The sequence below is a fragment of the Macaca fascicularis genome, chromosome 3, assembly GCF_037993035.2.
Source record: "Macaca fascicularis isolate 582-1 chromosome 3, T2T-MFA8v1.1".
NCBI lineage: Eukaryota > Metazoa > Chordata > Mammalia > Primates > Cercopithecidae > Macaca > Macaca fascicularis.
This window is the reverse complement of record NC_088377.1, coordinates 2,596,281-2,618,543: the sequence shown is the minus strand read 5'-3', so window position 1 is coordinate 2,618,543 and position 22,263 is coordinate 2,596,281.

Below are 22,263 nucleotides of genomic sequence, written 5' to 3'. Positions count from 1 at the left end.
AGCCCCACAGAGGGTGCAGAGCCGGCTTGTGCAGTTTCCAGCAGGCTAATGACAGTGGATGGTTAAATGTAGCTCCTGACAGCCAACTGTTAAGGTTTCAGGCATTTTTGCACCAGGTGACGTCATGATGGCAGCCTGAATGTGACCATGGCAGCAGTCTCTACATCAAGGAAACTGGCAAATGTCAACACACCGGGTGCCCCCACTCCTGTCCCCCCGAGGCTGTCAGCATCTTCCAGCCCACACTGCCGGGGTGGGGGGAAGCTTGTTGTGTGGCCGCCTCCCAGGCTGCGGTGAGGGTCTCCAGAGACCACCGTGGTGCAGGCTCTTGGTCAATAGCAGGGTGTGGTGCCCACGCCAGGGGGATGCATTCTCTGTGTGACCTCCACAGCCCAGGTCAGGATGTGATTTGCTTCTCCAGGGCTGTGACTCACTAGATCCACCTCCCACTGGTGCATGGTGGCCCCTGACAGCCCAGCCCCCACCTCCAGGCCCCAACCTGCCCTAGGGTCATGGGTGCTGGCCTGTCCATGCTGTCCTCCTGACCACCTGGTGCTCCTGGCCACCCGGCCTGCCCCCATCTCTCCTCAGGACAGCTTGGCTGCCCGCACCTGCTGGCCCCTGCTGGCCCACCTGCTTCCCAAGCCTGCCCTGCCCCTCATCTCCTGCCTGCAGCGACTCCCACCTGTCACGGAGCCCCCCTGCAGCACCACCAGGCCCTGCCCTTTCCCAAGCGGAGGGACGGGTCTGAGAGTGCTGTACCGGGCTCCGTTCGCCTCTTCCTACTGTGATCCATGCCTGCTTGACCCGGCTTCCCATCCTCACACCTGCCTACGTTCTCCCTCCAAATGAGTAAAAGCAAATCCCAGACCTCAGGGGAAAAAACAAAAACCAACAAAAAACAAAAACAAAACAAACAAACAAAACCTATCTGTAAATATAAGCAGGAACCCTTCACACATGGGGCCTCTTTTTTGTTTAAATATATAACCACAAAACCACCATCCACCTGAAAATGACATTCCAGCGGTTCCCGAGTCTTCCTCGCTCGGAGCTCACATCTCCCTGACGGTCTCGTTGTATTTTCCGGGTTGGCTGGAATCAGTCTCCCCAGTGCTCCTCCAAGGCCACTGGCTGAGGCCTCTTAGGTCTCTTAGCTTATGGGCCCCCGTTTGTCTGCTGTTGGCTCCCCTCTGGGTGGTTCTGCTGAAGCAGCCTGGCCGCTGGCCCAGGGACACCCTGCCTGGATTCTTCGGCGCCACCACGCGCCGTGCACACACCTCTGTGAATGCGTGAGCACACTGGATTTCCCGCAGGGCTTGCTGGCCGCACTCTCCCGTGGGCTGTGTGTCTTCAGTTGTCTCCCGGGGACGTTTACAGCCACTGTTCATTCACCGGGTGGTTGAGCAGGATCCGCTGGTCCGTGAGCCCTCTTTATTTGTTAGCTAGAATCTTCCAGAAAGAGCATCCGTGCCTCCCTCCTTGTGCCTGGTTCCTGAGGGACGGCGGGAGGGTCACCGGCTACGCTCCTTGATTCACCAAGGGCAGGGTGAAGAGCTGCCTCCTCTAACGGTGACAGTCATGTTGTAAGCATCATCTTGTGTGGTTCTAAACACATTTGGTGGCCTTACTTTCCCTGATGCAGCCACTGTGTCCCGTCTGTGACCAGTGGCGCCTCCGCATCTGCTCTGTCTTTATGACCAGCCCTGGTTGTCCTCGCAGCTTCGTGGCTCTTGGGTGGGACAAGGGGTTCTTGTCTTGTCCCCTCCTGCCCTGGCCCTGGGGAGCCCTGATTCCTTTCAGGAAGAGAGGCATCCACAGCCTGGACCTGACAGGTGCCCACCGTGACCCAGCCCTGCCCCTCAGGCCTGCCTGGTCTGTCTCCTTGAAAGATCAAACAGCCTGTGGGCTCCCATGGATGCTTCCTGTGGCCCCGGGCTCAAGTGCTGCCCTCCCACTCTCACCTGGGTGTAGCCACTGGAGTGAACCAAGCCCTTGGTGTGCCGTAGCTTCAGCATTTGTGCTGTTGTTTCAGATCGACTTATTTTTCAGATGGAGTCTCACTCTGTTGCCCAGGCTGGAGTGCAATGGTGCGATCTCAGCTCACTGCAACCTCTGCCTCCTAAGTTCAAGTGATTTTCCTGCCTCAGCCTCCCAAGTAGCTGGGATTATAGGCACTTGCCACCACACCTGGCTAATATTTGTATTTTTACTAGAGATGGGGTTTCACCATGTTGGCCAGGCTGGTCTCGAACTCCTGACCTCTGGTGATCTGCCTGCCTCAGCCTCCCAAAGTGCTGGGTTTACAGGCGTGAGCCACTGTGCCCAGCCCAGATCTACTTGTGTACATTTTAAAATATATAAAACTATATATTTCACAAATATGTCACACTGGATAGGTATCTTCCGTTTTCATTTACTTCTATTGTTTTACCTTTAGAATGCTTTTCCCTAAAATGAAAAAAAAAAAAAAAAGTTCTAGAATCTTTATTTCCAACGTTTGTAACGTAAACCTTTCCAAAAATTATGCCAGTTGTAGGTTGATTAGTTTACTGAGCATTTTCATGTAATTTAATACCTGGAGGTCAAGTATCCCTTCCTAAGTAGTTTTACCTAGTAATTATTTAAGATTCTCTTGTAACTCTTGTCATTTATTAAAAAGGGCTGCACTGGCAGTGCACGGTGGCTCACGCCTGTAATCCCAGCACTTTGGGAGGCCGAGGCGGGCGGATCACTTGAGGTCAGGAGTTTGAGACCAGCTTGGTCAACATGGTGAAACCCCATCTCTGCTAAAAATACAAAAATTAGCTGGGCATGGTGGCACATGCCTGTAATCCCAGCTACTCAGGAGGCTGAGGCAGGAGAATCGCTTGAACCTGGGAGGCGGAGGTTGCAGTGAGCCAACATCATTGCACTTCAGCCTGGGTGGTAGAGCAAGACTCTGTCTCAGAAAAGAGGGAGAGGAGAGGAAAGGAGAGGAGAAGGGAAGGGAGGGGAAGGGAAGGGAAGGGAGGGGAGGGGAGGGGAGCAGGGGAAGGCAAGGGAGCAAGGGAGGGGAAGGGAGCAAGGGAGGGGAAGGGAGCAGAGGAGGGGAGGGGAGCAGAGGAGGGGAGGGGAGCAGAGGAGGGGAGGGGAGCAGAGGAGGGGAGGGGAGCAGAGGAGGGGAGGGGAGCAGAGGAGGGGAGGGGAGCAGAGGAGGGGAGGGGAGCAGAGGAGGGGAGGGGAGCAGAGGAGGGGAGGGGAGCAGAGGAGGGGAAGGGAGCAGAGGAGGGGAAGGGAGCAGAGGAGGGGAAGGGAGCAGAGGAGGGGAAGGGAGCAGAGGAGGGGAGAGAAGAGAAGGGGTTGCATTGGGATTTTGATTGGAATTGCATAGACACTCCATATTAACCTGGGGCATTTTACAATGCTAGGACATCAGTTTGAAGATTTGTCTAAGTCTTTGTGTCCTACAGTCTGATTTTGTTTATTTCTAGGGCATGTGGACGGTGTTAACCAGGTCCTCTTTCCTGTATGACTCGGGGAAGGGGAAAGTGCCGGTGAACTTCACAGATGGTGAAAGACCCAAGGTTTTATGGGCCCGGAGTAAGGAGGAGGACTCTACCCAAATGGTGGCTAATTTCTAGAAGCTTGTTAGTTAAGAAGTTTATTTGGAGGTGATAAGCATGTTGTTGGGAAATGATCTGGCTTACATGTGCTATGTATGATCTATAGTTACATGTCCTATGTAATGTTAAGGATTGTCTGTACCGGGTGACACTCACACTCTTGAGAACTGGGTTTGTGGATTTTGGCCTGGCTGACATATGACAGGTTGTCATGACAGTTCATATTCTTGCTTAATATTCATGCAGGGCACAATTTAACGTATAATAATACATAAACGTACAATGTGTGACTAAACACATAGTACATAATTAATGGGGAAAAGTGGCAATGCAAAAATGTTCATGGTTGTCATAATAATTTATAGGAGTTTTTCCAATACTGACATGGCAGTTAAAATTAATTAATTGTACCTCAAGTATGAATGTCAGGGGGTAAAGAAGAATCACAGCTTTAGGTACCAGTGGTGGAGCAGATGGCTTCTTCCTTGAATTGGCCTAGGGAGGAGTGCTCTCCATTTTTGGTTCACAAGACCAGAGTCACATAAATATACCACATGGACTTCTTCCTTTCAGTAGCTGGTCTTCGATTCAGCTAGTGAGTGGTATTGAAAGGAGAATGAGAGGGAAATACATAACGGATGCTGCCTGACCAAACATAATGAAAGGCTGTTCAATGGGCTGACCCTCAATCCACATGTGTGTGAGAAGATCTGCTCCTAGAACTCAGATGGACATTAGCTGCATGGTGGAATATTATGGGTACTCCATTGTTTAGACAGGTGAAGTATTGGGAAAATGGCCAGGATGAGAACAGAGAAGACAGGGGCTAGAATTCCTCCTGAGGTATTGGGAATAGAGCATGGGGTTGATGTGTCATTCTGGTTGGATGTGAGGTGGTGCGTTAGGGGATTTGCTGGGGTATAATTATCTAGGTCTCCTAGTAGGTCAGGTTAAAACAGGACTCCAACAGGTAATCATCATGGGAGGAGAACCAAGCCTAAAATGTTTTTAATTGTGTAGTATGGGTGAAATGGGATCGTGCCACATCTAATGAAATTCCTGATGGGTTGTTGGATCCTGTTACCTGAAGGGAGAGAAGGTGAACAGCTACCAAGGCAGCGACGCTGAAGGGTAAAGTGAAGTGAAAAGTGAAGAATCGTGCCAGGGTGGCTTTGTCAACTGAAGATACGTCTCCAATTCACTCCACTGGGTTGGAGCCAGTGCATGGAATAGCTGACTGCAGGGTTGTGATTACTGTGTGTGAGTGCTCCTTGTATTAGTCTGTTCTCACATTGCTATAAGGAACTAGCCGAGACTGGGTAATAGATGAAGAAAAGAGGTTTCATTGACTCACAGTTCTGTAGGCTGTATAGGAAGCATGGCTGTGAGGCCTCAGGAAACTTACAGTCATGACGGAAGGCTGAGGGGAAGCAGGTATCTTATTCACTTGACAGAGCAGGAAAAAGAGAGACAAGGGGGGAAGTGCCACATGCTTTTAAATCATCAAATCTCAGGAGAACTTGCTCACTACTGAGGACTAAGCTCTCTTTTTTTTTTTTTTTTTAATCTTGCCCAAATTCCTATCTAGATGGTCCTAAATCCTATCTGGATGGTGATGTCCTACACACTATAAATTCTCATGAGATGGTTTTATTTAACCCTACATGTTGTGACTTACTTTCCAGTCTGACTCTGGCATAACATTATGTGACAAAGAAGAAAGTCAAAATAATTTACCCCAAAACATGTTTCTTTGACATATCGTTGCCCTGCAAAGCTGTCCTTTGTGGGGGAAATTTTGCATCTCTAAAGAATCTTAACATAGCTAGATCTTTTTCTTTCAAGTCCTCCCAGTCCTGAAGAGATTAAGAGTCTAGCACCTTTTAAAGATCTAAATAGGGACATAGAGGAGCCAAGATGGCCGAATAGGAATAGCTCCAGCCTCCAGCTCCCAGCATGAGCGACACAGAAGACGGGTGATTTCTGCATTTTCAACTGAGGTACCGGGTTCATCTCACTGGGGTGTGTCAGACAGTTGGCGCTGGTCCGCGGGTGCAGCCCAACCAGTGAGAGCTGAAGCAGGGTGAGGCATTGCCTCACCTGGAAAGTGCAAGGGGGAAGGGAATTCCTTTTCCTAGCCAAAGGAAATTGAGACACACAACATCTGGAAATTAAGGTAACTCCCACCCTAATACTGCGCTTTACCAAGGGTCTTAGCAAACGAGACACCAGGAGATTATATCCCCTTCTGCAGCCTCTGCTGCTGATACGCAGGCAAACAGGGTCTGGAGTGGACCTCAAGCAAACTCCAACAGACCTACCACTGAGGGTTCTGACTGGTAGAAGGAAAACTAACAAACAGAAAGGACACCCACACCAAAACCCCATCAGTACGTCACCATCATCAAAGACCAAAGGCAGATAAAAACCACAAAGATGGGGAAAAAGTAGTGCAGAAAAGCTGGAAATTCAAAAAATCAGAGTGCATCTCTCCCTCCAAAGGAATGCAGCTCATCGCCAGCAACAGAACAAAGCTGGATGCAGAACGACTTTGACGAGTTAAGAGAAGAAGGCAGTGGATCAAACATCTCAGAGCTAAAGGAGGAACTACGTAGCCAGTGCAAAGAAACTAAAAACCTTGAAAAAAAAATGGATGAATGGATAACTAGAATAATCAATGCAGAGAAGACCTTAAAAGAACTGATAGAGATGAAAACCATAACACAAGAACTACGTGACAAATGCACAAGCTTCAGTAACCTACTCAATCAACTGGAAGAAAGAGTATCAGTGACTGAAGATCAAATGAATGAAATGAAGCAAGAAGAGAAGTGTAGAGAAAAAAGAGTAAAAGGAAATGAACAAAGCCTCCAAGAAATACGGGATTATGTGAAAAGACCAAATCTACATCTGATTGGTGTGCCTGAAAGTGACGGGGAAAATGGAACCAAGTTGGAAAACACTCTGCAGGATATCATCCAGGAGAACTTCCCCAACCTACTAAGGCAGGCCAACATTTGAATTCAGGAAATACAGACAATGCCACAAAGATACTCCTCGAGAAGAGCAACTCCAAGACACATAATTGTCAGATTCACCAAAGTTGAAATGAATGAAAAAATGTTAAGGGCAGCCAGAGAGAAAGGTCGTGTTACCCACAAAGGGAAGCCCATCAGACTAACAGCAGATCTCTCAGCAGAAACTCTACAAGCCAGAAGAGAATGGGGGCCAATATTCAACATTCTTAAAGAATTTTCAACCCAGAATTTCATATCCAGTCAACTAAGTTTCATAAGTGAAGGAGAAATAAAATCCTTTACAGACAAGTAAATGCTTAGAGATCTTGTCACCACCAGGCCTGCCCTACAAGAGATCCTGAAGGAAGCACTAAACATGGAAAGGAATAACAGGTACCAGCCATTGCAAAAACATGTCAAAATGTAAAGTCCATCGATGCTAGGAAGAAACTGCATCAGCTAGCGAGCAAAATAACCAGCTAATATCATAATGACAGGATCAAGTTCATATATAACAATATTAACCTTAAAAGTAAATGGACTAAATGGTCCAATTAAGACACAGACTGACAAATTGGAGAGAGTCAAGACCCGTCAGTTTGCTGTATTCAGGAGACCCATCTCACATGCAGAGACACACATAGGCTCAAAATAAAGGGATGGAGGAAGATCTACCAAGCAAATGGAAAACAAAAAAAAGCAGGGGTTGCAATCCTAGTCTCTGATACAACAGACTTTAAACCATCAAAGATCAAAAGAGACAAAGAAGGCCATTACATAATGGTAAAGGGATCAATTTATCAGGAAGAGCTAACTATCCTAAATATATATGCACCCAATACAGGAGCACCCAGATTCATAAAGCAAGTCCTCAGAGACTTACAAAGAGACTTAGACTCCCATACAATAATAATGGGAGACTTTAACACCCCACTGTCAACATTAGACAGATCAATGAGACAGAAAGTTAACAAGGATATCCAGGAATTGAACTCAACTATGCACCAAGTGGACCTAATAGACATCTACAGAACTCTCCACCCCAAATCAACAGAATATACATTCTTCTCAGTACCACATTGCACTTATTCCAAAATTGACCACATAGTTGGAAGTAAAGCACTCCTCAGCAAATGTAAAAGAACAGAAATTTTAACAAACTGTCTCTCAGACCACAGTGCAATCAAACTAGAACTCAGGACTAAGAAACTCAATCAAAACCGCTCAACTACATGGAAACTGACCAACCTGCTCCTGAATGACTACTGGGTACATAACGAAATGAAGGCAGAAATAAAGATGTTCTTTGAAACCAATGAGAACAAAGATACAACATACCAGAATCTCTGGGACACATTTAAAGCAGTGTGTAGAGGGAAATTTATAGCACTAAATGCCCACAAGAGAAAGCAGGAAAGATCTAAAATTGACGCCCTAACATCACAATTAGAAGAACTAGAGAAGCAAGAGCAAACACATTCAAAAGCTAGCAGAAGGCAAGAAATAACTAAGATCAGAGAAGAACTGAAGGAGATAGAGACACAAAAAACCCTCCAAAAAAATCAATGAATCCAGGAACTGGTTTTTTGAAAAGAACAACAAAATTGATAGACCGCTAGCAAGACTAATAAAGAAGAAAAGAGAGAAGAATCAAGTAGATGCAATAAAAAATGATAAAGGGGATATCACCACCGACCCCACAGAAATACAAGCTACCATCAGAGAATACTATAAACACCTCTACGCGAATAAACTAGAAAACCTAGAAGAAATGGATAATTTCCTGGACACTTACACTCTCCCAAGACTAAACCAGGAAGAAGTTGAATCCCTGAATAGACCAATAGCAGGCTCTGAAATTGAGGCAATAATTAATAGCCTACCAACCAAAAAAAGTCCGGGACCAGATGGATTCACAGCCGAATTCTACCAGAGGTACAAGGAGGAGTTGGTACCATTTCTTCTGAAACTATTCCAATCAATAGAAAAAGAGGGAATCCTCCCTAACTTATTTTATGAGGCCAACATCATCCTGATACCAAAGCCTGACAGAGATACAACAACAAAAAAAAGAGAATTTTAGATCAATATCCCTGATGAACGTCAATGCAAAAATCCTCAATAAAATACTGGCAAACCTAATCCAGCAGCACATCAAAAAGCTTATCCACTATGATCAAGTGGGCTTCATCCCTGGGATGCAAGGCTGGTTCAACATACACAAATCAATAAACATAATCCAGCATATAAACAGAACCAAAGACAAAAACCACATGATTATCTCAATAGATGCAGAAAAGGCCTTTGACAAAATTCAACAGCCCTTCATGCTAAAAAATCTCAATAAATTCAGTACTGATAAAACGTATCTCAAAATAATAAGAGCTATTTATGACAAACCCACAGCCAATATCATACTGAATGGGCAAAAACTGGAAGCATTCCCTTTGAAAACTGGCACAAGACAGGGATGCCCTTTCTCACCACTCCTATTCAACATAGTGTTGGAAGTTCTGGCTAGGGCAATCAGGCAAGAGAAAGAAATAAAGGGTATTCAGTTAGGAAAAGAAGTCGTCAAATTGTCCATGTTTGCAGATGACATGATTGTATATTTAGAAAACCCCATTGTCTCAGCCCAAAATCTCCTTAAGCTGATAAGCAACTTCAGCAAAGTCTTAGGATACAAAATCAATGTGCAAAAATCACAAGCATTCTTATACACCAGTAACAGACAAACAGAGAGCCAAATCATGAATGAACTTCCATTCACAATTGCTTCAAAGAGAATAAAATACCTAGGAATCCAACTTACAAGGGATATAAAGGACCTCTTCAAGGAGAACTACAAACCACTGCTCAGTGAAATAAAAGAGGACACAAACAAATGGAAGAACATACCATGCTCATGGATAGGAAGAATCAATATTGTGAAAATGGCCATACTGCCCAAGGTAATTTATAGATTCATTGCCATCCCCATTAAGCTACCAATGACTTTCTTCACAGAATTGGAAAAAACTGCTTTAAAGTTCATATGGAACCAAAAAAGATGCTGCATTGCCAAGACAATCCTAAGCCAAAAGAACAAAGCTAGAGGCATCACGCTACCTGACTTTGAACTATACTACAAGGCTACAGTAACCAAAACAGCATGTTACTGGTACCAAAACAGAGATATAGACCAATGGAACAGAACAGAGCCCTCAGAAATTATACCACACATCTACAGCCATCTGATCTTTGACAAACCTGACAAAAACAAGAAATGGGGACAGGATTCCCTATTTAATAAATGGTTCTGGGAAAATTGGCTAGCCATAATTAGAAAGCTGAAACTGGATCCTTTCCTTACTCCCTATACAAAAATTAATTCAAGATGGATTAGAGACTTAAATGTTAGACCTAACACCATAAAAACCCTAGAAGAAAACCTAGGTAATACCATTCAGGACATAGGCATGGACAAGGACTTCATGTCTAAAACACCAAAAGCAACGGCAACAAAAGCCAAAATTGACAAATGGGATCTAATTAAACTAGAGAGCTTCTGCACAGCAAAAGAAACTACCATGAGAGTGAACAGGCAACCTACAGAATGGGAGAAAATTTTTGCAATCTACTCATCTGACAAAGGGCTCATATCCAGAACCTATAAAGACTCAACCAAATTTACAAGAAAAAAACAAACAACCCCATCAAAAAGTGGGCAAAAGATATGAACAGACACTTCTCAAAAGACATTCATACAGCCAATAGACATATGAAAAAATGCTCATCATCACTCACCATCAGAGAAATGCAAATCAAAACCACACTGAGATACCATCTCACACCAGTTAGAATGACAATCATTAAAAAATCAGGAAACAACAGGTGCTGGAGAGGATGTGGAGAAATAGGAACACTTTTACACTGTTGGTGGGACTGTAAACTAGTTCAACCATTGTGGAAAACAGTGTGGCGATTCCTCAAGGATCTAGAACTAGAAATACCATTTGACCCAGCCATCCCATTACTGGGGATATACCCAAAGGATTATAAGTCATGCTGCTATAAAGACACATGCACACGTATGTTTATTGCAATAACAAAGACTTGGAATCAACCCAAATGTCCATCAGTGACAGACTGGATTAAGAAAATGTGGCACATATACACCATGGAATACTATGCAGCCATAAAAAAGGATGAATTTGTGTCCTTTGTGGATGCAGCTGGAAACCATCATTCTCAGCAAACTATCGCAAGAACAGAAAACCAAATACTGCATATTCTCACTCATAGGTGGGAATTGAACAATGAGATCCCTTGGACACAGGAAGGGGAACATCACACACCGGGGCCTATTGTGGTGGGGCGGGGATAGCATTAGGAGATATACCTAATGTAAATGACGAGTTAATGGGTGCAGCACACCAACATGGCACATGTATACATATGTAACAAACCTGCACGTTGTGCACATGTACCCTAGAACTTAAAGTATAATAAAAAAAAATACATATTTGTACATATTTGTGGGTACATGTGATATTCTGTTATATGCACAGAATGTGTAACGATCAAGTCATGCATTTAGAGGATCCACCACCTCAAGTATTTATCAATTTTATGTGTTGTGAACATTTCAACTTCTCTCTTCTAGCTATTTTGAAATATACATTGTTGTTTATTGTAGTAACCTGACTCTGCTAATGAACATTAAAACTTATTCCTTATATCCAAAAAAAGAAAAAAAAAAAGATCTAAATAGGAAACGTTTGTCATCTATTGTCTTTAAGGGCAGCCACTATGAGACTTCTAAAGAACCTGTTTCCACAATCTTTTATCTCAACGAACATTTCCTTTCTATGGATCCCAGGTCTTTAGACAAACTCAACCAATTGTCAACCAGAAAATGTTTAAATTCACCTATAGCCTGGAAGTCCCCACTTTGAGTTGTCCCACCTTTCTGGACCAAACCAATGCATTTCTTAAATGTATTTGGCTGATGTCTCATGCCTCCCTAAAATCTATAAAACCAAGCTATACCCAACCACCTTGGGCACATGTTCTCAGGACCTCCTGAGGGCTGCATCACAGGCCATGGTCACTCATATTTGGTTCAGAACAAATCTCTTCAAATATTTCACAGAGTTTGACTCTTTTTGTCAACACTATCATGAGAACAGCAAGGAGGAAATTCGCCCCCATGATTCAATCACCTCCCGCCAGGCCCCTCCTCCAATTCGACATGAGACTTGGGTGGGGACACAAATCCAAAATGTCAGGCCTCTGAGCCAAAGCTAAGCCATCATATCCCCTGTGACCTGCACGTACACATCCGGATGGCCGGTTCCTGCCTTAAGTGATGACATTCCACCACGAAAGAAGTGAAAATGGCCTGTTCCTGCCTTAACTGATGACATTACCTTGTGAAATTACTTTTCCTGGCTCATCCTGGCGCAAAAGCTCCCCCACTGAGCACCTTGTGACCCCCACCCCTGTCCACCAGAGAACCCCTTTTGACTGTAATTTTCCTTTACCTACCCAAATGCTATCAAACGGCCCCACCCCATCTCCCTTCACTGACTCTCTTTTCGGACTCAGCCCGCCTGCACCCAGGTGAAATAAACAGCCTTGTTACTCTCACAAAGCCTGTTTGGTGGTTTCTGCACGTGGACACACATGAAATTTGGTGCCGTGACTCAGATCAGGGGACCTCCCTTAGGAGATCAGTCCCCTGTCCTCCTGCTCTTTGCTCCATGAGAAAGATCCACTCACGACCTCGGGTCCTCAGACCGACCAGCCCAAGGAACATCTCACCAATTTTAAACCCAATAAGCGGCCTCTTTTTACTCTCTTCTCCAACCTCATTTCTCCTCTTTCTCCTTTCAGTCTCGGCGCCACACTTCAATCTCTCCCTTCTCTTAATTTCAATTCCTTTCATTTCCTGATAGAGACAAAGGAGAGACATTTTATCCGTGGCCCCAAAACTACGGCGCCGGTCACAGCTCGGGAAAGCAGCCTTCCCTCTGTGTTTAATCATTGCGGGGACGCCTCTCTGATTATTCACCCACGTTCCATTGGTGTCTGATCTCCGTGGGACGCCTGCTTTGGTCATTCACCCACACTCCCTTGGTGGCAAGTCACTTGCGGGGACGCCTGCTTTGGTCATTCACCCACGCTCCCTTGGTGGCAAGTCAATTGCGGGGACGCCTGCTTTGGTCATTCACCCACGCTCCCTTGGTGGCAAGTCACTTGCGGGGACGCCTGCTTTGGTCATTCACCCACGCTCCCTTGGTGGCAAGTCAATTGCAGGGACGCCTGCTTTGGCTGCTCACCCACGTTGCAGCCCAGGGCTGCTCCCCACCCCCTTCTCCGTGCCTCTACCCTTCTCTTTAAACTTGCCTCCTTCGCTGTGGGCAACCTTCCACCCTCCATTCCTCCCTCTTCTCCCTTAGCCTGTGTTCTCAAGAACTTAAAACCTCTTCAACTCTCACCTGCCCTAAAATCTAGGTGTCTTATTTTCTTCTGCAACGCCGCTTGGCCCCAGTACAAACTCGACAGGGGTTCCAAATAGCCAGAAAACGGCACTTTCGATTTTTCCATCCTACAAGACCTACATAATTCTTGTCGTACAATAGGCAAACGGTCTGACGTGCCTGAGGTCCAGGGATTCTTTTACACATCGGTCCCTCCCTAGTCTCTGTTCCCAACGCTACTCGTCCCAAGTCCTCCTTCTTTCCTGCACGCCTGTCCCCTCTGTCCCAACCCCAAGCGTTGCTGAGTCTTTCTAGTCTTCCTTTTCTACAGACCCATCTGACCTCTCCCTTCTCCCCAGGTTGCTCCTCGCCAGGCCGAGCCAGGCCCCAATCCTTCCTCAGCCTCTGCTCCCCCACCCCATAATCTTTCTATCACCTCCTCTCCTCACACCGGGTCTGGTTTAAAGTTTCATTCCGTGACTAGCCCTCCCCCACCGGCCCAACAATTTCCTCTTAAAGAGGTGGCTGGAGCTAAAAGCATAGTCAAAGTTAATGCTCCTTTTTTCTTTATCCGACCTCTCCCAAATCAGTTAGCATTTAGGCTCTTTTTTATCAAATAGAAAAACCCAGCCGAGTTCATGGCCCGCTTAGCAGCAACCCTTAGACGCTTTACAGCCCTAGACCCTAAAAGGTCAAAAGGCCGTCTTATTCTCAATATGCACTTTATTACCCAATCCGCTCCCGACATTAAATAAAACTCCAAAAATTAAATTCTGGCCCTCAAACCCCACAACAGGACTTAATTAACCTCGCCTTCAAGGTGTGCAATAATAGAATAGAGGCAGCCAAGTAGCAATGTATTTCTGAGTTGCAATTGCTTGCCTTCACTGTGAGACAAACCCCAGCCACATCTCCAGCACACAAGAACTCCAAACGCCTGAACTGCAGCTGCCAGGGGTTCCTCCAGAACCTCCTCCCCTAGGAGCTTGCTTCAAGTGCCAGAAATCTGGCCACACTGGGCCAAGGAATGCCCATAGCCCGAGATTCCTCCTAAGCCGTGTCCCGTCTGTGCGGGACCCCACTGGATATCAGACTGTCCAACTCACCTGGCAGCCACTCCCGGAGCCCCTGGAACTCTAGCCCAAGGCTCTCTGACTCCTTCCCAGATCTTCTTGACTTCACAGCTGAAGACGGACGCTGCCCCATCACCTCGGAAGCCTCCTGGACAACCACGGACGCCGAGCTTCAGGTAACTCTCACAGTGGAGGGGATGTCCGTCCCCTTCTTAATCAATACGGAGGCTACCCACTCCACATTACCTTCTTTGCAAGGGCCTGTTTCCCTTGCCCCCATAACTGTTGTGGGTATGCACGGCCAGGCTTCTAAACCTCTGAAAACTCCCCAACTCTGTTGCCCACTTGGACAACACTCTTTTATGCACTCTTTTTTAGTTATCCCCACCTGCCTAGCTCCGTTATTAGGCCAATACATTTTAACTAAATTATCTGCTTCCCTGACTATTCCTAGTCTACAGCCACACCTCATTGCCAACTTTTTTCCCCCAGTTCAAAGCCTCCTTCGCATCCTCCCCTTGTATCTCCCCACCTTAACCCACAAGTATAGGATACCTTCACTCCCTCCTTGGCGACTGATCATGCACCCTTTACCATCCCATTTAAACCTAATCACCCTTACCCCACTCAATGCCAATATCCCATCCCGCAGCACGCTTCAAAAGGATTAAAGCCTGTTATCACTCACCTGCTACAGCATGGGCTTCTAAAACCTATAAACTCTCCTTACAATTCCCCCTTTTTACCTGTCCAAAAACGGGATAAATCTTACAGGTTAGTTCAGGATCTGCGTCTTATCAACCAAATTGTTTTGCCTATCCACCTCGTGGTGCCAAACTCATATACTCTCCTATCCTCAATACCTCCCTCCACAACCCATTATTCTGTTCTGGATCTCAAGCTTCCTTTGCACCCTTCATCCCAGCCTCTCTTCGCTTTCACTTGGACTGACCCTGACACCCGTCAGGTTCAGCAAATTACCTGGGCTGTACTGCTGCAAGGCCTCACGGACGGCCCCCGTTACTTCAGTCACGCCCAAATTTCTTCCTCATCTGTTACCTATCTCGGCATAATTCTGATAAAAGCACACGTGCTCTCCCTGCTGATCATGACTGGCTAATCTCCCAAACCCTGATCCCTTCTACAAAACAACAACTCCCTTCCTTCCTAGGCATGGTTAGGGCAGTCAGAATCCTTAACAAGGACCAGGATCACGTCCTATAGCCTTTTTGTCCAAACAACTTGACCTTACTGTTTTAGGCTGGCCATCATGTCTCCGTGCAGCGGCTGCCACCGCCCTAATAGTTCTAGAGGCCCTCAGAATTACAAACTATGCTCAACTGATGCTCTACAGCCCTCATAACTTCCAAAATCTGTTTTCTTCCTCCCACCTGACGCATATACTTTCTGCTCCCCGGGTCCTTCAGCTGTACTCACTCTTCGTTGAGTCTCCTACAATTACCATTGTTCCTGGCCCAGACTTCAATCCAGCCTCCCACATTATTCCTGATACCACACCTGACCCCCATGACTGTATCTCTGGTCACCTGACATTCACTCCATTTCCCCATATTCTTTCGTGTTCCTCACCCTGAACACACTTAGTTTATTGATGGCAGTTCCACCAGACCTAATTGCCACTCACCAGCAAAGGCAGGCTATGCTATAGTATCTTCCACGTCCCAAAGATAGTATCTTCCACACCTACCATTGAGGCTACCACTGCCACCCTCCACTACCTCTCATTAAGCCGAACTAGTTGCCTTAACTCAGGCCCTCACTCTTGCTAAAGGACTACGCGTTAATATTTATACTGACTCTAAATATACCTTCCATATTCTGCACCGCCGTGCTGTTACATGGGCTGAAAGAGGTTTCCTCACTACCCAAGGGTCCTCCATCATTAATGCCTCTTTAATAAGAACTCTGCTCAAGGCTGCTTTACTTCCAAAGGAAGCTGGAGTCATTCACTGCAAGGGCCATCAAAAGGCATCAGATCCCATTGCTCTGGGCAATGCTTATGCTGATAAGGTGGCTAGAGAAGCAGCTAGCCTTCCAACTTCCGTTCCTCACGGCCAGTTTTTCTCCCTCATATTGTCACTCCCACCTACTTCCCCATTGAAACTTCCACCTATCAATCTCTTCCCACACAAGGCAAATAGTTCTTAGACCAAGGAAAATATCTCCTTCCAGCCTCACAGGCCTATTCTATTCTGTCGTCATTTCATAACCTCTTTCATCTAAGTTACAAGCCGCTAGCCCGCCTCTTAGAATCTCTCATTTCCTTTCCATCATGGAAATCCATCCTCAAGGAAATCACTTCTCAGTGTTCCATCTGCTATTCTACTACCCCTCAGGGACTGTTCAGATCCCATCCCTTCCCTACACATCAAGCTCAAAGATTTGCCCCTGCCCAGGACTGACTAATTGACTTTACTCACATGCCCCAGTCAGAAAACTCAAATACCTCTTAGCCTAGGTAGACACTTTCACTGGATAGGTAGAGGCCTTTCTCACAAGGTCTGAGCAGGCCACTGTGGTAATTTCTTCCCTTCTGTCAGACATAATTCCTCGGTTCGGCCTTCCAACCTCTATACAGTCTGATAGCGGACCGGCCTTTACTAGTCAAATCACCCAAGTAGTTTCTCAGGCTCTCGGTATTAAGTGAAACCTTCATACTTTTTACGGTCCTCAATCTTCAAGAAAGGTAGAACAGACTAATAGTCTTTTAAAAACACAACTCACCAAGCTCAGCCACCAACTTAAAAAGGACTGGACAATACTTTTACCACCTGCCCTTCTCAGAATTCAGGCCTGTCCTCAGAGTGCTACAAGGTATAGCAGATTTAAGCTCCTGTATAGACGCTCCTTTTTATTAAGCCCCAGTCTCATTCCAGATACCAGACCAACTTGGACTGCACCCCAAAAAACTTGTCATCCCTACTATTTTCTGTCTAGTCATACTCATATTCACCATTCTCAACTACTCATAAATGCCCTGCTCTTGTTTATACTGCCAGTTTACACTGTTTCTCCAAGCCATCACAGCTGATATCTCCTGGTGCTATCCCCAAACCACCACTCTTAACTCCCTCTTAAAGTAAACAAATAATCTTTGTGGCAGGGCTGTGCTGAATCTCCTTGGGCACTCTCTAATTAGATGTCCTAGGTCCTCCCAATTCTTAGTTCTTTAATACCTGTTTTTCTCCTTCTCTTATTCAGACCTTGTGTCTTCCGTTTAGTTTTTCAATTCATACAAAACCGCATCCAGGCCATCACCAATCATTCTATACAACAAATGTTCCTTCTAACAACCCCACAATATGAGTTGATTAGAAGGGGGTCGCTTTTCTTGATGACACAGTCCCATTGTGAAGCCAGGTTGCTCTAAGAGCATGACGACAGAATTCTTCGAGTGCCCAGGCAGCTGTGAGGGAGGAGGCGAGGGGCAGAATCAGGAGGGGCAGGCGTGGGTATACGTGTGTCAGCTGTGTTGATGATCAGGCCTTTGGAGTAGGTGCCCCCAAGGAAAGGCGCGCACATGAGTGCGAGGCTGCTGGTGACATGCGAGGATGAGGTGAAAGGTAAGGCTTTGAATAGTCACTCATTTTTTCAAATGTCTTCCATGGCTGATGGTAGTCATGGGCGCGATTCATGGGAGAATATCAGCGTTAGGGTTGAGAATGAATATGTGTTGAAATTCTCCCAGGTTGGAGCACAGTGGAAATCATGTTATTGCTACAATAAAACCGGTGTCTCCCATGAAGCTGCTTGCAGGGCTGCTGCGTTAGCCTCTGCTGGGCCATACCATCAGCCAGTTGGTGGAAATGATATAATACCTACTCCTTCCCATCTGATAAAAGTTGAACTGGATGGTTGGTGGTGACTAGGATTAGTAGCATGGTGAGAAGTATGGGTAGATATTTAAAGAATTGATTGGAATTAGGATCCGAGTGCATATGTTATGTTGAAAACTATAAATCAGCATGTGACAAAAAGTGCTATTGGCAATAATCAAGTTTAAAACTAAGTGAGAGCTTTCGGGTTTGGATAGTTATTCAGAGTCAGTTTGAGATAATAGTTGCTTGGCCCGAGTGAATAAACATGAGAGCTGGGGTAATTCTGGTAATGAAGTTTGCACGCCATGGACGTCTTTACTGAATTGGGTAGGCGTTATCTCGACAGGTGCTGGCTGAGTTATAACAGTTGGTAAAGTCAGTAAGATTCATGAAATTAGAATGAAAGAGGAGAATACATTTATTACTTTTATTTGGAGTTGCACCAATTTTTTGATTCCTAAGGCCAATGGATTACTTCTATCCTTTAAAAGCTGAGAGAGCAAAACAAACAAACAAGCCAACAAACAAAAACTAGTTCAGAGTTGGTCACAGCCGGCACCAGGAAAAGGCAGTCTTCCAATAGACAGAAAGCACCCGAAGCTGGTGATTGGCAGCCTCCCAGTAAGACCTCAGGAGTTGGGCGAGTGGGCTCGAGCACGTTAAGAAGCAAAGTGGTGAAGTTTAACTGGTATATGACCTTCCGCTAGAAATGCCAACTGGCGAGGGAAGAGCACCTCAAGTGAGCATGTGTACAATTTTAGGGCACACACTGTGCACACAGCCCCTCCCACGTGCTGGCAGGCCACGGCGCGCGTGACAGCCCACCCCAAGGGAAGAATCACAAAAGAGACGCAGACCCCGGAACCACGCCAGTGTACAAAAACCCAAGTCAAATGTCAAACTGTGCACTTGAATCTCTCAAGTTGCCTCCTTGACCCTCTTCCAAGTGTACTTTACTTCCTTTTGTTCCTGCTCTAAAACTGTGTAACCAACTTCCACTCCTGCTCTAGAACTTGCCTCAGCCCCTCACTCTGCCTTATGCCCCTCAGACGAGTTCTTTCCTTTGAGGAGGGAGGAACTGAGTTACTGCAGGCCCGGATGGATCCACCACTGCTGACGTACTTTGGTGCCATGATTCGGATACATTCCCTAGAGGTAAGAGATCTCTACGCTTTGCCTTCATGAATATTCCTCTTGCTTCCTCCCACTTCCTCCCGTAGCCAAGGGATTGTCCCATCTGCTTAAGAATTTGTTCTTCATGTTACCCCGGGAGGATGAGGAACCCCAGATACAAATCTTCCTCCATTTCTCTAATCACTTCCATGCTCTTCTCAATGTGCACCAAGACCTCCAAGGTCATATTTGAAGGAAGGGGAGTCCAACCTCCTGTGGCAGTTAGCTAAAAAAAAAAAAAAAAAAAAAAAAAAAAAAAATCCTTCTGATATGGTTTAATCTCATCTTAAATTGTAATGCCTACATGTTAAGAAAGAGACCTGGTGGGAGGCGATTGGAACATGAAGCGGTTTCCCCAGGCTGTTCTTGTGATAGTGAGTGAATTCTCATGAGATCTAATGGTTTAAAAGTGATTAGCAGTTCCTCCCTTGCTCCCTCTCTCTCCTGCCACCATGCAAGATGTGCCTTGCTTCCCCTTCACCTTCTGCCGTGATTGTAAGTTTCCTGAGGACTCCCCAGTGATGAAGAACTGTGAGTCAATTAAACCTCCTTTTTAAAGAAATATAAGTCACTATAAGGTCATGGAGATGAGGATATAGGTTGGCCCAAGGCCGCAGGTGCAAGAGACCCATAGGACAAAGATGAAGGTTTTTCCCGGGCTATCAGAGTACCACTAGAACAGAGATGAAGGCAAGGTGAGGGCTACACAGACCACTTCATTCCACAACCCCAAGGATGAATACGGGCCCTCTGTTCATTCTGGCATCTTCCCTGTTCTTGTGGGTAATTGTGACAAGATGGAACCCAGGTTAAGGGTACATGGTAAAAATGGGTTCATTCTGGAACCCTAAGGATGAATGGGGGGTGCCCTGTTCAGGAAAGGATAGTAAGGAAATAAGAGGAGACTCCTTCTTTTTCCTTTTTTCCCTCCTCTGTTCTCTCTGGATAATCACATCTCTATACCACAGGACACACCCCTTAAATGCATCTGCAAGAACCGGGAAAAGTTTGATCCTCCAAACCTTAAAACAAAAAACTCATTTTCCTTTGTAATAAAAAGGAACTGGGAAAAAATTACGAGTCAACCTTAGAACCCAGTGCCCCTATGCAGAAAAATCCTCAAATTAGCCTCCTCAGTTGTTTATAACAGAGTAGAACAAGGAGGACAGGGCTAAGGAGAAGGAGAAACGCAGGCACAAGAGGCAGGCTCAGCTACTGGCTGTTTTACAAGCCCTCCTGCCCCTCCAGGTTGCCCTCAGAACACCCTCCCAGGTAACTGCCATCGCTGCGGGAAGCCAGGCCACTCACTGGAAGGCAAACCGCGTCAGTCGGACAAATGGGAGGAAGCTCCACACAGCTGGCCACCTCTGCCATACTCAGCCAGTGGAACAGGATTGCTCTGAGGACTGAAGGCCCTGGGACAGATTCTCAACCCCTGATGACTTTGAGCTGAAGGAACTGTCTGCTCAGCTGGCCTCCAAGTCAGACATTGTATAAATTAACAAATTTCCTTGTCAATTGTCCTGGTCTAACTGCGGCTGCCCTAAGACTTGTCATATACAGACAATTGTTGCTTCATTTTAATTCTCTTTAAAAAGATGGTTTTATAATCAGTGTAGGACTCTAATAACAGGTGCTCTTAAGTCACCTGCACCAGAGGGGAGGCTTGAGTGACACCTGAGCACCTGTATCTCGCAGGAGGTTTGGGTGTGAGCTGAGCCCCTGCACCCGGGGAGAGGCTTGGGTAGCATGTGGACACCTATACCACAGGGAGGCCTGGGAACCACCTGAGCCCCTGCACCCGGGGAGAGCCTTGGGTAGCATGTGGACACCTATACCACAGGGAGGCCTGGGAACCACCTGAGCCCCTGCACCCGGGGAGAGCCTTGGGTGACACTTGGGCACCTGCACCCAACACGGGTAGCAGTGATCACAGTGAAAACATTTTGTTAGCAGTCGTCCGCTTCCTGTCCTGGCATGACCAGCAACAGGTAAAGGGCAGTCTTGTCAGCTGAGGGGACAGGTGGGGCTCTGCCCAGCTGGTTGGAGACTCCAGCAGGTTTGCAGGAGGAGACTGAAGAGAAAGGAGTGGAGGCAAAAACTGCTGCCAAGATCCTATGGGAAAACAGGAACCCAAAGAAGGAACTCCAAGTGGGAAACTAATTTAGACAACAATGATGTTAAAGTGTTGTTCATTAGAGACTGTTGAATAGAATTCCCATGAATGAACAAAAGGCGCCTGGCCAAGGACACTCCAGAGTGCTGTCACGAGGGTTTCTTGCAGTTTTCAGAAACTTGGAGCACGTGGCCACAGCGGCTCACACGCAATTCGCACGGCACAGCTTGCCAGTGTGTAAATGTTTATCAGCAGAGACAAAGACCAGAAGAGCAACCGTGGAAAGAGCTAAACATTCCGACGTTCCCGGCATTTCCCCCTCTGGTTTGCATTCTGAATTTTTAAAATCTTGATTGACAAGTTCTGGTGTTTTTAGTTTTGTTTCCACCAAGCAGTGCTGGTGCCCTTTGATCGTAAACAGAGCAGAGTGCACCGGGCGGGAGTGCACGTGGCTTGCTGTGTATGCCCAGGTGCTGGCAGCACCTTGTCTGCCTCCTTCCTCCCCAGCACCAGCTCCTGATGCAATCAGAGGCCCAGTGACACCCACAGCATGGGGAAGAAGCACGTGGATGTCCAGGTCCCTCCACAGAGGACAGCTGTGTAGCTTCAGGTGCTCAGGGAGGATGCCCCGTTCACCCCTCCCTCATGGGTAAACTGAGGCTCAGGGATGGAGAAGTGGCCGGTGGGACTAAACACAGGATGTCCTGACTCCTGAGTGGGGCTGTTGCCTCTTTGGGCCTTGCATTCATCAGGGCTCACCAAAGAAACAGAGCCACTAGGATGTGTGGAGAGGAGCAGAGAGTTTGCACGAGGCATCGGCTCCTGTGCGGTGTGGGCGGGCAGGCTTGGGACCCAGGAGAGTCTGTGGTGCAGGCCAAGCCCAAAGGCAGCCTGCAGGAGAAGGCCTTCTGGCCCAGGGGTCCCAGCCTTCTTATACTATTTCGGCCTTCAACTGATTGGATGAGGCCTACCCACC